The following is a 15,955-nucleotide window of genomic DNA, read 5'->3' as shown; positions in this document are numbered from 1 at the left end:
TGAGAAACAAAAAACACCGTCCAGAACTTGAGAATCGACTTGGAAGAAGTACAAAGAATGCAAATGTTTCAGGTGGGCAGAGCTGAGCTTAAATTCTGTCTCAGTCACTAACTGGCTACACCGAGTTCAAAACTGACCTTTCTGAGCTGAGCCCTGCGTTTTCAATCTGGTCCTGGAAACTCACGACTTCCAGTTATGAGTATACTTAATGGCTATATATTTTTATAGATAGCCAAATGGATGATTCTCTAATAAAGACCTTGCCTATGCTAAATACAGAGAGAGATTAGTATAGCTAGTTCATGGTTTCAACAGCTAAAATCTAGCATAATGACTTTGTCACCCTACAACACTAAATTTCAGTTGCATACCTGGTTTACAGAATCTGGAGACGATCATGAAAAAATGATTCAGGTTACGAATAAAACTATTTTAAAGTTGTACTTTATGAGATATTTGGTATCTCAACACACATGGATTCACAAAAAAGCTGAATAATACTCAAGTCAGTTTTTAATTTTGCACTGCATCTGTGGAGTAACTGTAACCCTGTGAATTACCAAGTCTATGCCTCAAGTTTAGCGTTTATAACAAAGAGAAGTTTCAGTAGTTTAAAAGAATATGCAGGAGAATGACTCATGATTCAATTAAATCCATAAAAACACCAAAGAGCTAAGGCAACAAGTATTCTATAAATTCTGAGCAGATAAATTTTGTCAACTGCAGAGCAGAGAAAGGATCAATATGTGAAATGTAAATAGCCTTCCACAGATATTTACTATAGAAAAATAAAGTTACTCTCTATAGTAGGTTGAATACTGTCCCTCACAATCTCATGTCTACCTGAGACCTCATAATATGATTATTACTAGGAAATGAGGTCTTTGCAGATGTAATTAGTTAAGCATCTGGAGATGAAATCATCTTGGATTTAAGGTGAGCCTTAAATCCAATGACTGGTGTCTTTATAAGAAGAGGAGAGAACAGAGAGACAGAAAGAGGAAAAGGCCATATGAAGATGGAGGCAGAGTATGAGCCCATGCTGCCAAAGCCAAGGGATACCTGGGGCCACTAGAAGCTGTAAGAGGCCAGACAGACTCTTACATAGAGCCTTCAAAGGGATGTGGCCATGCTGGACCTTGCTTTTGGACTTCTGGCCTCCAGAACTATGAGAGAATAAATTTGCTTTAAGCCATCCAGTTTGTGGAAATTTGTTACAGTCCAGTCATCCTAAGAAAGTAATACACTCTCTCTGTACTCCATAAAAGTAGAAGCTGACACAGCAGTTTCATGAGAGTAAATGGTGACCTCAAAGTCTCCAACTGATAAGGGCATAGAAGTATGAGGAAAGATCAAAGAGAAACTTACTGGGAGGTTGGGGTGATGGTTGCTAGTAGTCGTAACTCAACTTTAAGAGGAATATACTGCCCACTATTTAGAGTTGTTACCCCTTAAATCCTATGGAAAGATGCTATCCCAAAGTAGTGTAAACTCTTCTAATCCTATACTTACAAGAAAGCCAAAGACTGGTCTTAAACAGCTGCTGGTCATTTTTTCTTAAGAAAATGATGAGATAGGGGAGCCTGGATGGCTCAGTTGGTTTAAGCATCTGACTTCAGCTTGGGTCATGATCTCGTGATTCATGAGTTCGAGCCCCACATTGGGCTCTGTGCTGACAGCTCAGAGCCTGGAGCCTGCTTCAGATTCTGTGTCTCCCTGTCTCTCTCTCTGCCCCTCTCCTGCTCTCTCTCTGTCTCTCTCTCTCTCAAAAATAAATAAACATTAAAAAATTTTTAAAAATAAAATGAGATAATAAATAAAAAGATATTTAAAAATAAAATTATGAGATTTATATTTTTTAGAATCCTAAGTGAAATATTGACATGAATAAATAATAAATATTTTATGATGGTGCATGATCAATAGAACAAATATTCTTAAAATCATTTAAGTAAACATAATTTAAATCAACTAACAAATTAAAAATTATTTATGCTGTTGAAGAACTGGATTCAGAAAAATAAATATACCCATTTCTGATCAATGGAAATTTAAGTATGACATCAAGTGACAAATATACAGGGGAAAAAATCAATTTCTTTTGGCCTAGGGTTTATCCTATCCTGACATTGGCAAAGACACTAATAAGTATGTATCGCTTTGCTTGAGGCATCAGACCAGCATTATTAAAAATTATGTTTGTCTCCTAATATCCAAAATTAATCATTTTTTAAAAATAGTTCTGAACTCACCTATCCCATTTGCTATATAAATTTAAGACATCATAAAAGCAACATGTTTAGGTAATTTTCAACTCACCAATTTTTTCTGTAAATACCATTATTTTCTATACTTGCTTAAATCTCAAAATTCAAAACTTACATTTTTTATCTTTAAAAAGTTATGTACTATAGTACAATCCTATTTTTATCTTCTTAACAAAAAAATGAGAATAGTAAATAGTGTGAAAGTTTCAAATACTTTAAAGAAAATGTATTTTGAGAAATAAAAGATTTATTCATACATTTTACCCGAAATATACAGAAATGCATATATTTAAAACATTAGAAATTATTTTCAAAAATTCCCTTAAAGACCCTCAAAATCATAAGAATGCTACATGCAGATATCCATCATTAAATGTTGCATGTTCAAATCAGGAAATATTGAAGGAATTATCCTTCTAGGAAGCAGCAAATATCAATTATTATTTTTCTCTCTTTTTTTTTTAACCCAAGAGATATGCAGTAATCACTGACTATTAGTAAATGAAATTGTTTCTGTAGTTAGTACATTTTAGTTAGCCAACCTTCTGATCAATCTTCTAGTCATCAAATATTCTAAAGGTGGGAAAAAATGGTTCTTAAAACTCAGAGATGAGTTCATTTATATTCAAATTGTTTTCGGAGACTTGGTCTCTGAACACTGTATTAGCTCAGCAAGATGTAGCAGATTAAGGTATTTATTATAATCAGGTGGAAAGTTGTGGGTTCGGCTTTCGGCTTTGTCCAGCGAAGCCAGGACGGCAGAAAGCATTACTCAAGACTCCATGCAAGTCAAGAGAGGAGAGAGGGAGGCTAAGGGAAATCTCCCTGAGCTGTGCTCAAACTCCCGTATTTACTGAGCATGCATTCAGGGAAACAATGTGCAATACGTCAGTGGGCTACGTGCCAGTAAGAACATACTGAAAACGTGCAGAAAAACAAGTTAAGACAGGGTAAAATATTCCATGTAATAACATGGTCTAAGGAATTTATGAGTATAGGCAGGACCGAACCCCTAGATATACATTAACTAGATAAGTGAAGTGAGTGCCCCCTAGATATACATCAACTAGATAAGCGAAGCACAACCCACAGTTTTCAGCAAGGCCAGAAAGCAGCGTTCTGCTTTGCAACGCGTTCCCTATAATCTCCTAATCCAGGACATAGCAATTTGATTTCCCACAAAAGTGAATACAGTTATGTCAATAGCTAGAACAATTTCCAATGAATGAATGAATGGATGAATCAAACACATAAAGGCAATGTTTAAAATGGATCAATATAAAAAATTAAAAAATAGGGGCGCCTGGGTGGCGCAGTCGGTTAAGCGTCTGACTTCAGCCAGGTCACGATCTCGCGGTCCGTGAGTTCGAGCCCCGCGTCGGGCTCTGGGCTGATGGCTCAGAGCCTGGAGCCTGCTTCCGATTCTGTGTCTCCCTCTCTCTATGCCCCTCCCCCGTTCATGCTCTGTCTCTCTCTGTCCCAAAAATAAATAAACGTTGAAAAAAAAAAATTTAAAAAAAAAAAATTAAAAAATAAATGGATCCATATAAAACAGTTGCTCTAAATATATAAATTATTAATATTAAATAGTTATATTTCAAATGAAAGAGAATTGAGGAGCTATTAAGTTATGGAGGAGCAAATGATTCAATTATAAATATTAGTAAGGACTAGGTTATGGAGTGTTTCTTAAATTCTTGGTTTTATTACAGCAAATAATAAAAATGGTAGGGGAAGAAGGATCTATATAGTAGACCATGTTAAACATTTTAGTACATGGTTTCAGGGTAATATTATGATAATGAGGATAAAGGAAAAGAAAGAAAAGGAGGAGGAAAAGAACAAGAAGAAGGAGAAGGGCTAATTGTATTTTCAGTCTTTGGTGTACTGTCATCTCTAATATACAGATGAGCAAACTGAGCCTAAAAGCACACGGGGGCCTGCCCAATTTCTCATAACCAATAATATGGAATGCAGAAACTTAAATCCAGATCTTCTATTTGTAAACCTCACACTCCTTCCACCATAATGTATTGTGTCTTTGTTCCCTGAAACAAGAAAAATGTACCAAAATCCTTAAATACTATGGTTAAAATAAAAATCCCCCAAAATTAGTGTTGAGAGTGCCATAATATTTACAAAAGTAAAAATCAGTTTTTTAAAAAATACTGTTGTTACATACCTTTATAGAGGACAAAATCCTCTTTGAATCACCCTCAATTTTTAAATATAGATTACTGGCAGTGAGAAGATGCTCCCCAAACTGTTTTGTACCATGAAGGACAAAAATAAGAAATTACAGAAACATAGGAGAGCCTAATTTAGATAGGAGAAGTCAATGAAGTTCTCTCTGACAAGGTATTGTATAATAAATAATAATATAATACTTCATGGAATTTATAGTCTATCAGAGGAGAAAAACTTTCAACTAATAATTACATAACCACCTCAATATTTACAACTGAGGACCATTCATTATCCTTGATTATTCACACAATTCCATACTTAACTCATTTGTTCATAGAACTCCTCAGCCTGAAAACGATCTCCTTTCTCTTTTCAAGTTACTTATGTCTTATGTTTCATGTTATTTCAAGGCCTAGTTCAAAGTCTCACTTCTTACTTGCAGCTCACTGAGCTCTCATCTCCACGGAATATCTTTAGTACTTAATGACTTTTTCAGCAATGGCAAATTGGTTTCATCTTACATCCAACTTCCATCAGTCAGTAATGGTCGTCTAAAGTGTTGACTTCAGGAGTCTTAGATCAAGTTCTGGGTTAATGGGAGAGAGAACCATGACAGATTGTGGTGATATACTTCATGGGCACTGAAGGGAAATAGGAGGACATCAGATCCAGGGCATTTATTTGACAGGAGTGCTGATATTTTCACTTTTACAGCATTCGTTTGACACCACACCAAATCCAGGTCTAAAGCATGAATTTAATACTGAGGGTAACTTATTTTCTTTTATTTTTAAATTTATATCATGTCTCTTCAAGAATACTGGAAGATTCCTACAGTCAAGGACCATCTATAACTCTTTTTGTCCATAGTGTCTAGGCCGGCCTTGCAAAGTAGGCATCTGCTGATGATAATGAAATTTCTTTTTTTTCATAATTCACTATTACTATTATTCATAAACTCAATTTATCTCTTCGTTTCTCCCAAAAGATCATCAATGTCAAAACCATGTTAAAAGGACTCTGTAACATGAACTATAAACTTTAAATACATTGTCTTTGTCATCTCCAGGTTGAAATGAAACACTAGGAAATTGGTAATATTTAAGGGTTAAATATACGCCTATCAAATAATATAGTGGGATGAAGAGAAGATAAAGTAAATACACATTTTTAAATGGATTTAAACCTTTTATAAAAATTCCGAATCTGTATCTTTTAAAATATATTTTGTATATTTAGTATGTCCTAAAATTTTTTTCCCGTTTTTAGTAGGCTGCCCTTCTTGCACATAATAAGTGTTGAAGAAATCCATGTCGATTGGAGTTACATTAGAGAAATAGTTCCATTTTACATTTCCCCCCTGCTAAGCAAATGTATTTATCATATTCCATAACAGCTCACAGTTTGTTATACATTAACTGCTCATTCTCTGTGCCAATAAGACTGTGCTGGAACAGCAAATGAATTTGGTGCGTTCATTTAAATGATTCTGCAAACCACAGGCTACCCAGTTGTCTAATGATAAGAGAGCCCCAAAGCCACCTGATCACCATTATATTCCCTTTTTTTTTTTTTTTGGACTAGCATGGTCAGTACTGTCAGGATCCCGATGCTGAGAAGAATGAGAAGGAAAAGTATACTTCAGACGTAATCATGAAAAGGGGGCTTTATTAATTCAGGCACCAGTGATGATGTGGCTAGATTGGAAGGAGAATGGAATATAGGGTCTGAAGTGCTTTATCTGCTCCAAGACCAATGCTGGTTTTGGCACTTCTCTCACTCTAGTGAGTTGCAAAAAAACAAGCAGGTGCTAGCAATCTGAGAGACCACATGCCAGCTACAGCTGCTTCAAACTGATTCAATTACATCTGCCTGAATAGTCCCAGGACATCAAACCAGTTGAAGAGATCCATAGGTTGCAAGGAGACCTAGTCTGTCCTGAGACAACCACCTGCAAATATCTCCAGGTTCGGATATGAGTGATCGTTCTACCCTGAGGCACAGGAAAAAAGACAGGTGGGGGCACAGGGAATGTGATTTTAATTCACTTTAAAATTAGAAATTGGTTGGAGAGAGCACAAAAGACCCCTTCTAATTTTCATGTTTAAAATCTGACAGTAGCTGAGGTCTTAAGGATACCTTGAAACAGCCTGGTTTTGTGAGAACATTTCCCAAATCATTGGGTACAGCACATTTACAGAACATGCTCTTGGGATCCGGACTTCGCTCCAAACCTTGTTTGTACAAAAAGGGGCCAAGCAGCTGGGAAATTCTGGAGTGGAGTGTGTCCTCATTAGTTCCCATCTGCCACCAGAACTCAGCTCATGGCAAGTTTGGCTAAGTCCTGGTGTACTCAGGTCCAAATGTGGGTCAGTTTTAATTACACTATACAGAATTCAGTGTGCAATTTTAAATCCTTATTATACAGCACAGAGGAATGGGCAGCTCTCCAGCTAATCAATTTTTTAAAAGTACATATATAAAATTTTTAAACCAGGGTAGACAGACAGTGGGTGGAAAAAATCTTATAAATGAGTACAAGGGTTACTTAAGAGAATTATTAGTGAAATTAGGTCATGAGCAAGTTCTGCTTTAAAACCTCAAAGTGAGAAACAAACTGTTCCATGGGTAAGATACGAAACTTAAATAAGGTACACAATGCCCCTTGCTCTGGTAGTTTGCATAAGCAACAAGGCTGCAGCCAGTTTATAGTAAACACCTACAGAGGCACTAGCTTTCCCATAAGCAGAGATATTTCCTACACTATCATTCTTCACACCTCATCCCCTTCAATGTTTATCACTCGTGGCAGGAACTGTAAAAAGGGGGCAAAAAATCACAAACTACCTGTTAAGAGTAAAACAAAATCAAAAATCAAATATAAGGGAGAATGCACAGAAAGCGGAGCAGTGTGCACATGTGCTGAGTAGCAGACCCTGGGCATGACTTGGCTCTCAATGCCGTCCACACAAACTGGGGCCAGAATCAATCCATGCAGTCTATGTTCAGAATCCATCCTGTCCAAAGGCTTCATCAGGTGCGGAAGAGCTATAACACTAAGACTTCAAAGACAATTATCAGCAAAAAAACATCAGGAGTGAAGAGGTAGGCAGTCAGTGCTGGGCATTTAGCAATAATAGCACAATGCACCATTTTCGAGGGATAAAATGTCCTTTGGCACAAGCCCTAATAATGACAAAAAAGAAAAAAAAGGAAGAACTTCCTCGAAGTATTCTGGGGGCTTGTGACTGAGTTGTTATGAAGCTCATCCATTCAAAATGCAGCCTGGAATTATGTGGGTTCAAATACTAGCAATTTAACATGTACTAGCTGTGTGATCTTGGACATATTGCTTATTCTCTCCAAGTTTAAGCTTTCTCACCTATAAATGGGAAAAGTAACATCACCTAATAGATTGTTGTAAGGACTATCAATAATATATATAACACATCTGAAATACAAAAGTCACCCCATAAATGTTAACTATTAACCCGACTGTTATGAGTTAAATTGAGCCCTCTCCTCTAACAAAACAAAACAAAACAAAACAAAACAAAACAAACAAACAAAACAGGTAATCAAACTAAAATAAGATAGAGGGGGTCCTAATCAATATGAATAGCGTCTTTATAAAAAAAGGGAAATTTGGATACATAGATCAGCATGGAGAGACGATCATGTGAAAAGACACGGGGAGAAGATGGCCATCTATACATCCATTAAGAGAAAGACCTGGACGAGATGCTTCCCTCACAGCCCTCAGAAGGAACTGACCCTACCAAAACACTGATTTCAAACTTCTGGACTGGGAGAATATGGATTTCTCTTGTTTAAGCTGCCCTAGCAAACTAATACCTAACTAATTAAAAATTTCATTAATCATCAATGTTTACTTTGACTCATCATGATCAAAACTGTACACTTGACATCAGGCAACACAACTTTATGAACTCTGCTGAGTAATGGTCTATTCCATATATTATCTAGTGCTTTTCCCCTTCTTTTTTGATTGTTGTTCGGGCAGATACTGTTGCAATATAAATAGGATGACAGGAAAAAAAGATGGTTTACCATAATTAAGATCATCTAGTTTTTATTAAAGATAAGTAAGGGAAAATCATACACACAAATTCATAATCCACTTTTCTACTGTTGAGGGAGTTTGCATAGGAGAGTATCAGGATATTTTACCACACTAATTTCCTTCTCAAGGAAAAAAAAATAAAAGCCTCACACAGCCATTTACTCATTGCCAACCATGTTCCCTACATCTGAGGCCGCTTACATTGTGACACCCTTCCCAACAGAACCACGTTCAGTTCACTAGGATGCATATGAGTCCATGGTTTAATGGGGAAGACTGGTTCTTCCCTGTTTGCAAGAGATTGTTTTCCTGGAGTTGTATCAACAGACCTTCCATTGAAAGGCACATTTCCATAATACAGACATTGAAGTGGATGGGATTATCCTCATCCTAAATTTTTCTTTAAACAGCCCCAGTCTTCTACAGACATGTAGCATGTATAGTTAGAAATGGTCAGTCTAACCATGGCGAACTGAGATACTCAACCACCATCACTGCAGATTTAACTTTGCCAGAATTAATTTTCTTGATAAGTGAATCCTACACTTCCTCCCAATTCCTATACAGCACATCATAACAACTTTTATATTTTAAAAAGAGGAGAAAGAAGAAAATTAATATGTAGGGAATACTGGGAATACTAGTGAATGTTGCACACTAAATAAAGCATTTTGTATACCTAATCTACTTTAATCCTCACATCTATCATTGAAAAGGTAGATATTCTTATCATCATATTTTAGACAAAAAATGAGGTTTAGTAAGGTCAGGTAACCTTCCTCAGGTCCCACAGCTACTGAGGTTTTGGACTAGGATTTCAATGCAGGTTATTTGGACTCCAAAGCTCCTAAATTCAAATTCAGGCAAGAGATTTAGAATCCAGATATCCTAAAAGGTATTTGCAATCCAGGGACTCCTTTAAAGCATCTGAAGTCACAAAGATAGTAAATGTCTTGCTAAACTTGACTCAATTTATCCTCTTTAAGAAGATATCAATTATTCACAAACACAAACTGAGAAGCTTTAATAAGCTTAGATAAAATTAACACCATTATAAAAATACCTGTAGGTCTTTTAGATTCAGTACTATGATAGTTTTTCTTATGGTTAATATTCTTGCAACTTGACCTAGTCCATTTACTTCCTGGAGATAAACAATCAGCTCTCAAATCACTAGTGAGAAGATATTCCACATGAGGTATCTCACACTAGACCAAAAATCAAGAGTCAAATTTACATCTCTCACCTACTGGGCTGTATAACACTGACAAGTACATGAATTTTTTCTGAGCTTCCTTCCTCACCATGGATATAATAAAGATGTTTGACAGATGACCATTAAGGTCCCTTCAAGTTCTAACACTGTATGGCATTTAGAATCTCTTCTTAGGTATAAGAAGCAGAGGTAAAATTGGATAAAACCTCTAAAACAATCTATGTGACAATGACCAGGCCAGGATCTCTGCTTTCAGCCAATTAGATGTCTTTCTTCAGTATCTAAGTTATAGTAGTGGTGGTAGTGATAGAAATAATAGTAGTATAGTTAAGATTTATTGGGCATTTGCTATGTGCAAATCATCAAACTAAGAATTTTACATGTATTGTCTGATATCTAACTTGACACAACACTATATGAGGTAGACACTATTATTTTTCCAATTTTCCAAAGAAGTCACAAAGGAACAGAAATATTAGATATGTTGACTGGGTCATACTATACATACAATATTAGATATTAGATATACATACATACTATACATACAATATTAGATATGTTGACTGGGTCCATACTCATGATAAGTGATGAAACCTAAAAGAGTTCTAAACATATCTTTGCTTCCTGTACTAGTCTGTATGCTCTCTGAGGACAAGAATTTTGCTTTATTCATTTAGCTTAGCACTGTGTCTGACAAATAGTAGGCATCCATTTACTGTGTAGAATAAAAAAAAGAAAGAAAATGAGTAAGGGAGGGTGGAAGGGAAGGAAGGTGAAAAAGAAATATTTAGACATTCTTAATAAATGTTGATTTTCTTCCTTTATTTCTTTAACTCTAACATCACAGAAAAATCTGTAATTATGCCCAGGAATCCTGGCGCTTGGTGATTTCTCCTTCCTGGGGATTCCATACTATAATTTCTGGTACAAGTCAGTGAAACAGCTACCATTATCCGGTTTAGTAATCTAGCTAATCAATGTTCTTACCTCATCTCTTAATTTCTAATGTTGAGACTAAAAGAAGAATATAGTTTATTCTACCACACTAAGCTTCAAGGAAAAAAAAAAAAAGAATGTCCTTGATACTGGCCTCTCACCAACTGGTGTAAACTAAGGTGAAAGAAAAACTGTTCCCAGAGGAAAGGTACTTCCAAGCCTAACAGTACCTATGAATAACATTAATTAGTGGTACCAAAAATTGAGAAACATAAAAAAAGAAAAATGTTTTGATGCACTAGAAGGACATTGGCTCTTACTGCACCCTCTGCCATTGTTACGTGACTGCCGAATGCCACACAAAATGGATCTCGAGAAGGGCTTATCCAAGCAGGTCTTAACCACCCCATTTTGACTGTACCTCTACTTGGCTTTATCTCTACTTATTTACAGTTAGAATTTAGTGAATAGCAGAAACCATAATTATAAACATGTATACAGTAAACATAGGACCCATTACTTAATGTTTAGCAAAAACAGTTACAGATTTTTAATATAATCTGATCTTATCTGACCTGAAGAAAGTTAACATACATTTTACTTTTGTGTTTTCAGTGAGGTAGAGATTGGGAATGAGGGAGACGGTGATGAAAGAGAGACAGAAACACAAAGAGAGAGAGAGAGAGAGAGAGAGAGATGAAGAGAAAGTGATTATTCAGGGAACCTATGGCATTGATCATATAACGCAGAAGATTTGTTTATTCCTATGCTGCAAAGTATTTCTAAAGTTACAGTAACTTAGTCATTGAATGCCTCAGCATTGTGCAAAAAAACAGGTATAATATACTTTTCTCATACTCAGCAAAAATATATTGCAAATCGTGTTATGTAAATTCTTAATTATAATGAGGATCAATTCTTACATATTCATTTCTCATTTTAAGGACAGAATTTATCAGTAGTCTCATCTCTGTCTAATCAGCAATATGAGAACTAGAAGTCCAGAGACCCATTCAGAATATATAAGAAATAACAAATTTCTAAGACTCTCTCTATTCCTCTGTTTCTAATACAACTCCAGACATGTTTTATTCATATATACCCTCATTTCTTAATGACCACCTACTATGTATAAAACATTGTATTATAAGTTGATGATTAAAAAAAAACTTAGATGGATCAATAAAAAGAAAAGATATACAAGTTCTAAGATTTTGTTACTAAATACTAATGGAAACTCCTTAGGCTTTTTTAAAATATAGTACTCTTAAGGAGAATAATGCAAATTATTTGAATAAGTTTTCAATATCAGGAATTTGGGACTACCAAATAAATTATTTACTTAAGGACTTTTTTATATTAAGTTGCCACTTTTTATTTTGCATTTAAAGAGCTTCACCTAATTAGTATAAGACGCAGTTTCTCATAGCTTTTCTACACTAAAAATTTAGATATTTATCAGAAAATAGAGTTATTGACATCTAAAACATCAACACTTAGGAAAAAATACCAGGTGACAATGATTTGATGAAAGTAAATATTAATATTCCAGCCTTAAAATCCTCACCTGGATTTTAGCCCCTTTTCTAGGACTACCACAAAGTAAGTTTTACTTTTTTTTCCTCTCTCACTTCCACCCAACTGCAACAAACACATGCACAAATCAAGAAATCATCTTACAATATACCCTTAAATTTTCTGAATATGCCCCATGTGTCCACTAATAGCCAAATGCTTTCAAATCTGTTCAGCTAAATGGATCAATAACTACATCCAGCCTCATATAGTGGGGTTGCCAACATGGTGAAACTGAGCCAAACACAAAATGTCTCTACCAGGACCAAAATCATTATCCACCCAGTAATCTAGAGAGATCGACTTTCCCAGGTATCCCTTAGAGAAGTTAACATACACATTATCTAGGGCAGTCAACAGCTAGTTAAAAAAAAAATGAGACTCAGAACGAAGGATTTGGAGAAAATAATGAGTTTTATAATAAACCAATGTAATAGTTCAAGGTCTATATCAAGTAGGAATCCTTCACACTCAGAGTACACAAAATACGTAACAGCACGAGCAAACTGCTAACAAGCTTCTCTGTGCACTCACTCATATGACACAGCTGCAAGAAACAATTGAGCAGGTGCAACCAAGCTTTTGAGAATTCCTGCCTGTTGCCCAGGAACCACAACACTGCACAGTTGAGATTTTAAACAGGTGCAAACATTTTTTTTTTCCATTCCTGTAGTGCTTGAGACAGTGCAGCAGACAGTACATCTGCAACCACTCCTTACCTAAAACAACCACCACAGAAAATAAACTCACAGCAACAAAAAAAGTTTGAAAATAAAACAATAATGTCAAAAACAGTGGTTTTGCAATAGTCTCTGACCCCATATCAGCAGTCGCTTTAATAGAACAGTTCCATAAAATACTCTCTAATCTCTTCACCAGATGAATGCTTTGTAATTAAAATTATTCTGCCTCATCAAATCTTAGAAATGTTTATTTGATTCTTACAATAGAGTGCAATGCAAGGTATGTATAAAATGCACTCCCCTTTGAAGCTGTCAATATTAATAAGTACTCAAAAATTAACATTTTCACATTATGAAATCTGTAAGCAATTTTAAAATACAAAATTGTAATAACTTGCAAGTTCATACGTAGATTTACATAACTATTGGTAATTCATATACATACCTGTGCAGCTATGGGGCACAGACAGACGTGCAATCTACCAGGCACTCTGAAATGCAAAAGAAATATATCATATAAGTAAAAATTAATTTTCTAAGTGGAGCCAGTATTTATGCTGAGGCAGTCTCTGCAGAGAAGTAGAAACGACTGCTGTCCTTAAAGAGGTGGGTAATTTTATATCTATATTTTCCCCAGATGATATTTCAGATAACCCCAAATTTATATGTGTGAATAAACACACACAAAGAGTCCCTTAGCAGTGTTATCAAAAACAAGTACCAGCAAGGGACTAAGACGCATCATGGCCCCTGAAACAAAACGCTTTCACTAGCGAACAAGGTAAACACTTAAAAATGATTTTTTTTTAATTCTTTCAACACCACTGCTTTCCTAAAACAAATATGACGCTACTCTCTAAAAATGAAACCACTCAGATTCATCTGCACTAAGTTTGGATTGAACACTTGTGAGGAAGAAAGGTGCTTTTCATAGGGCAGTCCACAAACAGGCATAAATAAATAAATAAAAGTAAGCCTTGAATGTTCATTAACTTCAGGTTATAACAGCAATAGAAATGAGTGTTGTTTACCTATAAGAGAGAACACTAAAGTCACACCAGATAGAATGCCCCAACCCAACACACTTTAAGAAAATTGCCAGTGATGTGGTATCAATACAGAAGGTAACGGAAATTCTTCCGGCTCAAAGTATGCAGAGTTTACAACTAGACCTGAAACATATTTGTTTGTAGGTGGAAACTGTATTGCAACACGTAACCTCTGAGCTACTGTGACCCTTGAAAATATTTCATAATTCTTTCTGAAAGCAAACTGAAGTGTTTAATTTATATACTTCTGAACATAGTGAATGAAGGTAACATATTCAAGTCAGTAGGTCTACTGAGTTAACCCTTGCTGAAAAGCGTGTAGAGGAAATAATCCATTTGGATGGTGACTCAATGAAACACCATCTTCATACACTTCTGATGGGAGTGTTAATTGCTATAAATTTTCTGGAAAACGATTAGGTAATGTGTATCAAAATTTTCACTCCGTCGTTTTTAGTACTAGGAATCTATCTTACCTAACTGGAAACCATAAATCTAAAAAAGAAAATTTGTATGATAGCAAAAAACTAAAAGCAAACTAAATGTCCAACAGTGGAAAAATAATTAAAGCATGCACATCCATGTAAAGGAATATTTTGCAACACTCCAAAAAGTAACTTGTGGTACTATAATATTATATAAGCATATAGGGTACCAGTTGCATAGACATACTGCAATTGTGTAGATGAGTACAAAAACAGAAAGAACACACAAAAATATTGAGTGATTATATCTGGATGATAAGACTATGGATAATTTTAATTTTTGCTTTTTTAGTTTTGTATATAGTTAAACTATACAGTAAACATTAGTTTTATAATAGGAAAAAATATTAGTTGGTAGGGTAGGAATAAAAGAAAAAAGTTACAGACTGCCATATGGAAATCATAAATCTAACCTTCATAAGTGAAGTAAATTCATTCAGTCACACATAAAATCCACAAAGTATACCCACAGTGAGAAACTCATTCACTGCTTCCTCAGAGGGGTACGGCCAGGGTCTCTTTCATCCCACTGCTTTAGAATCTACACCAGTAATTCAATAACACATTTTTAATCATCTTAGTTAAACTTCTTTAATTATGCAGAGTGAAATGATGGCAAGAACAATTTAGGACTGCAAATCTGTTCAACCTATTACAGACTAATTTATTCACTAAGTCAACAATATTTAGTGAGCATCTAGTACACGCAAAGGGTTGTATTTGGCATTATGATATGCTAACAGATAAAACAGAATATATCTTACCCTCATAGAGCTAACTGTGTAACAGTGCTAAAAAATATGTTCACACACCTTCCTATTAATTTTGCTGTCAATCCAACACTGTTCTTAAATAATAAAGTCTTAAAAACAAACAAAAAACCAAAATAAAAAATATGTACATATAGCTCATATAACAATACAGTTTAAGGTATTTAAACATCTGTATTTAAACAGATATGGTACATTTTATTTTTTATTTTTTAAATGCTTATTTTTGAGAGAAAGAGAGAGAGAGAGAGACAGAGACAGAGACAGAGACAGAGGGAGAGAATGAGTAGGGGAGGGGCAGAGAGAGGGAGACAGAAGATCTGGGGCAGACTCCGTACTGACAGCAGACAGCTCAGCATGAGGCTTGAACTTGCAAACCTGTGAGATTAAACTGAAGTCGGATGCTTAACCAACTGAGCCACCAAGGCGCCCCAGATATGGTACATTTTAAAACAAGAAAGCATATATCAGACATCTCCTTTCATATTATTGCACAACAACTGATACTTAGGTAACATTCAAGAAAATGTCATGAGTACATGAGTGTGTATCACTTATAAAATACCCTAATAAATTAAGTGTTTAGTTTTGTTTCTTATGTGATCTATTTTTTGTTAATACAGAATTATATAACAGGAGACCAGTTATGAAGGCATATTAACCCAACCTCAGATGCCAGATGTCTAACTAAGCTTGTCTCAGA

At 35.3% G+C, this 15,955-nt stretch overlaps 1 protein-coding gene across 24 annotated transcripts in view; it reads right to left on the bottom strand.

Annotated features, from left to right (window-relative positions):
• Positions 1-15,955, bottom strand: part of ZBTB20 (zinc finger and BTB domain containing 20) — a 767,438-nt gene that overhangs the window by 545,516 nt on the left and 205,967 nt on the right. For all 24 annotated transcript variants that reach the window (XM_047874794.1, XM_047874786.1, XM_047874793.1 and 21 more), the window contains one exon: positions 13,394-13,439. The gene's annotated coding sequence lies outside the window, so the exon portion shown is untranslated. The remainder of the gene's footprint in view (positions 1-13,393; positions 13,440-15,955) is intronic.

The sequence above is a fragment of the Prionailurus viverrinus genome, chromosome C2 (genome assembly GCF_022837055.1).
Source record: "Prionailurus viverrinus isolate Anna chromosome C2, UM_Priviv_1.0, whole genome shotgun sequence".
NCBI classification, from domain to species: Eukaryota; Metazoa; Chordata; class Mammalia; order Carnivora; family Felidae; genus Prionailurus; species Prionailurus viverrinus.
Note: the sequence above shows the minus strand (reverse complement) of the source record. Positions and strands in the feature narration are given on the sequence as shown.